The sequence below is a fragment of the Serinus canaria genome, chromosome 3 (assembly GCF_022539315.1).
Source record: "Serinus canaria isolate serCan28SL12 chromosome 3, serCan2020, whole genome shotgun sequence".
Lineage (NCBI taxonomy): Eukaryota > Metazoa > Chordata > Aves > Passeriformes > Fringillidae > Serinus > Serinus canaria.
This window is the reverse complement of record NC_066316.1, coordinates 35,656,658-35,665,350: the sequence shown is the minus strand read 5'-3', so window position 1 is coordinate 35,665,350 and position 8,693 is coordinate 35,656,658.

The following is an 8,693-nucleotide window of genomic DNA, read 5'->3' as shown; positions in this document are numbered from 1 at the left end:
TTGGATACTTGAGGTGTTGACACAAATGAACTCTGTGGGAGCATCTGCACACTTTGTTAGCTGATGGTAAACACAATGAACTCCCAGCCATTCAATGCTAATGAAAATCCCCTTCTAAAAGTCTGCCAGTGATAGGGGAATGATTAAGACAGCTTAACTTCAGTGCATAGTTAGGAATATCTTGTCATTTTGTGTTCAGGTCTGCACAAAATCTTGTTTGTGTCTCTTTCCTAACATACCCTTTACTTTTCTTCTCCTATTCTAGCCATGTTTATTGCAGCAATGTGACAGCTCATTGAGGGTGCAAAAAACTCCAGATTTTGGTCCTTAGGCTGACTAGCCTAAAGGACGCCAGTGTCCTGCAGACTGACATTTACATGGTGGGAAGAGAGGATCAATGCAGCTGTGAATTTTCTTTTAAAATTAACAGCTGTAATAATGGTCATTTAAAATAAGTAAACCAAAAGTAAGGTACCAGCAAGGAGAGAAGAGCTAAATAGAAATCACAAAATTGAGCTGTATCAGAATGAAGTGTGCTAATACCAAACAAATGAAAGTTTCTGGTCACTAAAGCTATCTTAAATAAAGCTGAGGTTCCCTATGATCTTTATGTAGGCACTGGAAAAAGCAGCAGCATTCCATGGCTATTTGTCTCAGCTGTACCTGCTGCAGCAGTGGGTCAAGATCATTGCTAAGCAATTAGTAAAAGTCAGTTCAAAAGGCTTTGGTCAAGGATGGTGTTGAAGCAGGAGCACTAGTTCCTGTTAAAATTGGTTGTGGAATTACTGATAGATCAGTAACAGCTAGCCCGTGCACTTTAAGTTCAGTGAAGTATTCCAAAAGAGGTCAAGAGGAAATCCTGTCTCCAGATGCTAAATAGGCTGCTCTTAAACATATTCTGAAAAACAGACCTTTTGACCAGCAGTGTTATTTAGAATGAGGCTGTTTAGCTGAGGGAATATTTTATAGGTGATGTTCTAAAATTCCTTCTGTCTCATCTGCACATTCTTCCCAGAGCATATTCAAATACACAGTATTTGCCAGCTAGTGATGGGCATTAAAGGATGAATATAAAATTTGTGAGTGTGAGGGTCAGCTGATTTATTTCTGCAGCTTTCTGTGTGTTACAAGTTTGGTTCTGTTAAAAATTAAGTGCTGGGGTACCGAGGAAGAAAGCTGGACCTAATGTCACTGGAAAAAGGGAGAATTTGTACCTTCCTCAAGTACTTTAGCACATTCAGGATGAAAAAGAACTTTGAGGTGCTTTGAGATGGTGGCATTATCCACCAGGTCAAATCCAGTAGTTCACAAAAATTGCAGCTATAGACAGCAGCTAAACCAAACAAGCAGTAAAATCAAGTTCCTTGTTGTAGGAACTCACCATATATTCTTTCCATCGTAAATGCAGGAAGCAATTTTGTATATGTATTTTCTATTTCTATATGTTATGCTCCCTAGATATTTTGGCTTTTATGTTTTTTTATTATGATACTCAGCAGTAAAACTTTGAATGGTGTTTTTGACACACAGCATTTAAGGAATGTGTTGGATCATTCAGCTTCTCAATAAGAGGGTATTTTCCATTCTTTGACCACAGTTTTGGTATCACCTTCTTTCTGTATTTGTAATCTGCTTCACACTTACCGTTTTTCAGCAGTTGTAGATATTTATGGTGTCTACATTTATGGTAACTAGTAAATGCTGTTCTATTAGTACTTCTGTCACCTCAGTTTTCCTTATGAGCTATTCAGTAATGATCATAAGGCAGGAAAGTATATCTAAATAGTATTGCAAAAGAAATTGGAGGTCTTCTCTTGGAAAAGAAAATAATACATGTATCTTTTCTATGCGGAAGATAGTTCCCTTGTGTGTGTTCAGAGTGTCAGTAACTCTGCCGAGAAGGAGAAGAATTCTGGTATTGAATTATAATAAAAGTAAAATGGGATTAAAGCAGACAGACCTGAGCTCAATTTTCTCATTTGTAAAATGTGAGCATTTCATATTGCAGCTTTATGCAGTACATAAATTGGAAAGATAATTAATGTTGAATTACAATAGAAGTGCCGTAAAAGCACAGGGCACATATGACATCTACAGCAACATCAAATAATTATTTCTGAGACTAGGCTGTTATAAAGTGTGCCAAATGGATTTACAATGAAAAGGAACACAAAATACAACAATCACAATTTTTTATGACATCAGATGCCTAGACTTGTATTCTAATGTGTTCATTTTTTTTTTTTTTTTTTTGGTTGAAGTCCAAAGACTGATCTGAATTTGGCTAAAGGACTTTCAGTGGGGATTAGGACCTTCTGTTTTACTTGTAACACCCTGCAGAGCTTGGCACTTTGACAGTGGAAGTGTTAAAATGAGAGTGGTTAGTGATTGTTACAGATGCTAATATTGTCAGGATTGATGTAGAGGAGAGAAACAAAGAACAGCATCATTCTGAACGAGAGCACACTGTATCAGTGCTGTGTCTGAGCTCGTTGCTAGAGCACTCTGTAAAATGTCATTTATGTCCAGGTATTTATGGTCTTAGATACAATTGTCCTGTATTGCTATTGCAATTTGCAGTGCATGTCAATTTGATAGAAGAAGTATTAGGCAATAAAATATTTAGTTTGTATCTGAACTAAATGTTTTTCATATGATTTTTTGGCTTCTGCAAAAACTTGATGGGCTTGAGGAAGACAGAAAATTAGTCTTTGACTTTGCTCAAAAAAGTGAGACTGTCAGGAATAGTCAGGAAATGAAAGAGGGTTGGGAAGCTGGTATCTTGGGAGGCTTGTGTACTTGTGAATAATTTAAGTTTATTGACATATGCTTGTGGGGTCTCTAGTGAGTTCCCTGCTGTTTTATATTTTACAAGCCAGCGATGCCATTTTCATTGCTAGAATATTCATTAGCATTGCCCCAGCAGGTAAATAACTCATAGCTGCATTATTGTGAATTTCTGATATATCCATAGGCACTGTATTTATATTCAGAGGAAAAAAGGAAATACTAATCTTAGGCATTAGACATACATCCCAATAAATGTTTAAAAAAACCCCAAAACAACAAAAAACCAAAATTAGAATGCTTACAATCTTCTGTTTTTCGAATTGATTTCTCACAGACAGCTCTTGGAACAACTTCTGCAGATGTGGTGAGACCTCGTGGAGGCTGGGCTTCTGTGCAGCTCCATCCCTGCAGCACCAGGTGGGCAGTGTCATGCCAGGTGTGAATACAGGGCCCTGGCCTCACTGCAGTGGGAAACCCCCTCTCCCCCTGCCTTGGGAGCAGTGGGAAAACTCCATGGCTGCCACAGCCCACAGCCTTGGGGCTCTCCCGCTGCAGGAGCTTTCTCTCTTGGGCTGTCAGGTGATACATGCCTGGCTTTTAAAGGTGAGAAAAGTTGTTCTCCATGTTGGAAAGATGCAGCTTAGTTCTTGGAGCTGGGGCAAACAGAGCTGGGTGTCAGTTCCCCTCCTGGTGACCGAGGGTGCCAGCCTGCCTGGGGTGAGCAATGCTCTCTTGATGGTGAAAAGCTCAGTAGGTTCCCCATTCTGCCTGAATCCCAAACTCCTAAGGGTTTTTCTAGCAGTAAAGCCTGACTGTGTTCTTGCCTCAGAGAGGAAAAACATAGTGTGAGGGCATGTGGGGGAGCAGGACCACATCAAAACAAGAGGGTACAGAGGGAGGCTGTCTTTGAAGGCTGTATGTGTTTGATGAGTGTGTTCCCCATATGGCTGGAGATCGTAATTTGGAGCAGAAAGCCTCGGGAAAGCCACCTGCACAATGGTGCCAGTGGGAGGTGTCTGTGCCCTCCGGAGTCTCAGCAGAGCAGCAAATGTGTCAGAGTGCTGGGGTTTGCTCAGGTCCTTGTTGTACACAAAGCACAGTATTCATGGTCAGGAGTAAACAGGGCTGTAAACAATCTTCTGCTCTTATCAAGTCCAAATGTCTCTGTGGCACTTAACTGCTTTTGCAGGCCACTTTATGCCTCTCCAGCCCTTGTGCCTTGACTTGCCATTTTAACTCAGCAATCTGAAGCACAAGAGACAGACAGTGTATTTTATACATGGGTGATTTCATAGTTTCTGGACAGTTTCTGCTCAGGCCCTCCAGGTCTCTCTTGTGCTGCCTTTTTCACTGTCTATGTTTTGAATGGTTGATGATTTGAGGGCCATACAAGTGCTTTGTCCACAAATGAACTGTTTGCTAGAAGCCCAAGGGCACTGAAAGAGAAGAAAAATGCATGAATATAGAAATGCATGAATATAGAATAAGTATCAATATTAAATGCTGTAAATGTCAAGCTGTTTGCTGGCATGGCAGACCCTCCAGAAAAACAGAAGTAACCTGAGTTTGTTTCAGAAGGAAAACTGTACAAAGTCCAGCATTAAATCATTGAGGATTGGAGGAAAAGACAATTCCTAGCTCAGGTACAGCTGTGCTGCAGTCTTTCAGAAGGTGTGGAGGCTTCAGGGCTGAATCCTGCTTGCTCCCTGTGTAACCCACTTGTGGCAGCATATCACTCCTCTGGCAGGTCCCTCTGCACCCCAGGGCTGCCCTGCTGTCCCCTGAGGCAGTGCCAGGCATGGTGTCTCCAGCACAGGAGCTACTGAGATGCTCCAGCAGTTTTATGGTGAGCTCAAAGAGACAAAAGGAGCTTGAAAAGAAACACACTGAATGTTGGCTGGGTGGTTTGCACATGAACATGAGCAGGCAGGAATCAGCTCCATTCTGGGAGTCATGATTACTGCAGTTCTGAGGGCCCACATCAGCAAGGGCCAGCCCCTCTGAGCCACACTGATGCTCAGCAGTGTGACCCACAGGAAAGCAGAGTCCCACAGCATGGATGCAATAGGGGTGGGTAATCCAGCTGGCCAACTCTAAGCCAGTTTGTGAAATGTCAGTGTCAGCTGAGGTGAACAGGGTGAGCTGCTGATGGGTGTACATGGGAGAGTATCATGGAGCTGCTGATGGGTGTACATGGGAGAGTGGCTGCAATACTGATGCACTGGAAGAGTGAAGCAGTGAATGAGTTTGTTTGGGGATGATCTGGAAAATGGCGCTTGTTATTTGCAGGTTAAATATTGATACCTGTACTCACTAATCTTTTTAATGCCAATCTGAGTTCAATTTTATAGTGTTGTGGGGTGGTTACATATAAACCACCTTCTTTTAGAAATAGTTGTTTAGAATGAAATGCAATATTATGTTATATTGCTGGGGTTCATGGACTTCTGCTAACTTATATGAACACAACAGTTAGTTGGCATTTAATTATATGTGTAGCTAATCCAAAGCAATGCAACATTTTATAAGGATAATTGGTAAGTTGTCATGTAGGTGGTTTCTATAAATGGGTTAGCATTTAGAAGGATAAAAGAAATTGCACATAAATAACAGGTTATTAGAAATAAATGGGTAGGCAATTACTCATAGTATCAGAAGTGTACAATTCAGCTTACAATGGAATTCTCAGAATGCTACAGCTACAGTATTTGCATAAAATAACCTCTGAAATTTGTAGTTTGCTTTGTTTCCCATTTAGAATGCCTTGTGTAATTATTATACTAAGTTCCCTTTTGAAGAAAGCCATTATAATATTAATTATGTTATTTCTGATGCTGTGAATAATTGTCCATGTATTCAGTAAAATTGATTTTTGTTTTTGGCCCCTTAAATATGAGTGAACCATCTTACAGGGATGTGGGCTTGGTATCTTTGGGGCTATTTTTTCCTTATTTTTGCATTAGAGTGGCATACAATTAATGCTCTATTAGGAACTGATTTGAAGTGGGGGAGGAAGTTTGGACCTATATTTACCTTTGGAAAGCATAGCTGGATGGTGGGGATTGTTACAGTAAAAAAACCTTTTTTTTTTTTTCCTTTCGGTGGACCATAAATGTCACCTGAAAGTAAATAGAAGAAGAGAACAGTGCCACATTCTGTTCTCAGGGAAATACTCTCCTTAGAATCAGCTGCTGCTGTGGCACTGGCATCAGTCTCTTGGGGATGAGTTTGACCTCTGAAGTGCTTTCCCCTGTATGCTGGAAAATGCTCCAAGTCTCTTTCTATTGAGGGGAACAGGAGGGAGTTAATGTTGTGCTGGTTTTTTGTGCCATGCAAACACAGTTGGGTTGCTGAGGGGCTGGCACTGGTTTAGTCAGTAAGTGCTCGTTTTGTTCCCTCTGTTTGATTACCGGGTTCGGTCAAGAGTAGTGCATGAAAAGACCCATGAAAATGCCATTCAGCAAAACATGGCATGATCCTGCCCTGCAAATGTCAGATTACTATTTGTATTGTGACAGCCCATTTCTCTGAGCAGATAAAAAAGCCCATTGTATTTTTGCAGCATTACAGGAGAGAGATGCTGAATTATGGAGAAAATCCTGAGGGACAGCAAAGTCTCTCTAGTTGGACCTAATTTCATCACTTCTACTCTCAAGGCAATAGTCCTGAGAATGAAACCACAACATCTAGGTACTGGCAGTGGTTACAGGATATGAGGAACATACTGGAAATGTTTTGTTCTTTACACTGCTTTCCTTAAAATACAGTCTCAGGTTCCTTCAGGCAGATCCCCAGGGGATTTCAGTGTCCCAATGCCCTGAGGTCAGATATCGATGCATCCCCTTTTTTGCTCTTCCCCACCCCACAAAACAAAAAAGCAGCAGGGACTGGTACTTTCTCTTTGTTTAACCAAAGTGGTGAGGCCAGTGTCCCCTTCTTGTGTTTATGGAATGACCTTATAGTGAGATCTTATTCCTAACTTTAATTTCTTCTGCAGATGGAGGAATCAAATCTGTGTCTCCCAAGACAGAGCAAGACAGAAGTTGTGGACTCCTGTGCTATAAAGAGGCTACTCTCCTGTGGAAACCATTGCACAATCAGAATTAGTCAGGCAAGACAGAGTGACTGTGGCTGATTGGGCCGACATACATGCTGCTGGGAGATGGGAGCTGAGGGACTGCACCTGAGGAGGAGGGAAGGAACTTGCTGCTCCCTTGCACTCTGCAGTAGTACACTCAATAGTCACTGAACTCTGCATTGTGCTGTATTTCTCCAGTGGAAGTGGCTGCTGCTGCTGTGCTTGGTGTGGAGAGCAATCCTATGGGTGCATGTCAGGCAGGCACGTGAGGTCAGAGGTCCTCCGGGAGACTGGGAAATGTCCTTCTGCTTATTCTGGCATGGGAGAATGAAAATATATGGACATATGGGCATGAAACCAGTATAATTCTCAGGTCAAGTGGAAGTTTCTGCTCACATAGTAACATTCATCTGGGCAGACTCCTTTGCCTGTTTGTCTTAGACTTGCTGGATATGAGAGCAGTGCCCTGTCTCCATCCATGTATCCATTTCCATATCCATGTATCTCAGTAAGAGGAACAGGACCTCTGGGAAACAAATGTAAAGAAAAGAGGCTGGAGAAATTTGAAAAAAAAAGCAATTTCTGACAGATGAATGGTGATAAAAAGCTTCTGAGGATTGCCAAAAAAATCTATACAACCCAGTTGTACAGTTCTGGTAGGACCTCTTTGTCCAACTATCCTGTAGCTTTTAAACTCTGTTGTATCCTAATCCATGTCTGATGATATCCATCCAAGAAATCACAGCATTGCTTTTTATGACTGCCTTGTGCTACCTGCTCTCTGCACCTGTGCCAGCGTGGACACACCCAAAGCACCACAGAGAATGTAGGAAAATCATAGAATCATAGAATTGTGGAATGTTTGGGATGGAAAGGACCTTGAAGATCATCTAGTTCCGAACCCCCTGCCATGGGCAGGGGACACTTCCATCCAGGTTGTTCATAGCCCCATCCAATCTGACCTTGAACAGTGCCAGGGATGGTACATCCACAACTTCCCTGGGCAACCTGTTCCAGTGCCTCATCACCCTCACAGGAAATAATTTTCCCCCTAATATCTAATCTAAACCTACTCTCTTTCAATTTGAACCCATTCGCCCTTTTCCTGGCAGTTCATGCTCTTGTAAATAGTCATGCTACACCTTTCCTTTAAGTTCCCTTCAGGGATTGGAAGGCTGCAGATAGGTTACTCTGAAGCCTTCTCTGCTCCAGGATGAACAATCCCAATTCTCAGCCTTTCCTCGTAGGGAAAGTTCTCTATCCTCTGATCTGAACTTGGTGGCTCTCCTCTGGACTCATCTAACAGGTCAATGTCCTTTCTGTGTTGTGGACAAGAAGCGGTTTGTTTGCTTTTGATGGCACTTTGGCTCTGGTGCCCAGATGGAGAATGGGTGGGTTAATCTCTAGTTTGCAGTGTCATCTCTAGCCTGTGCTGCCTCTGCAACTCTTCAGGACAGAAGAGATAAAAGTACTCCAAGATTTGCCAGAATTACATAGAAATCTGGGAACATCTGTCATTTCTAAGCTCCTGAAGTGTCATTTTTTTCCCCACTGTTGTTTTTTTTTTTTTCCTCCAGAGAATCCATTGGACAGCACAAACCCTGCTCACCTGTGATCCTCTAGGGAAGGCTTGCTGAGGAGGTGAGCCCAGTGCTGTTACCTGCAGGTGTTGAACATTTGTTAATCACCTCAGGCCACTTACTTCTGGAGGGATAACTGAAGGGATTAGTAGGATGGAGATGAGGAAAAGGCAAGATAGAAGAAATGAGACCTATCAGTGACTTAAAAATATAGTAAAAAATGTTGGCGTTATCTCCATTTTTTC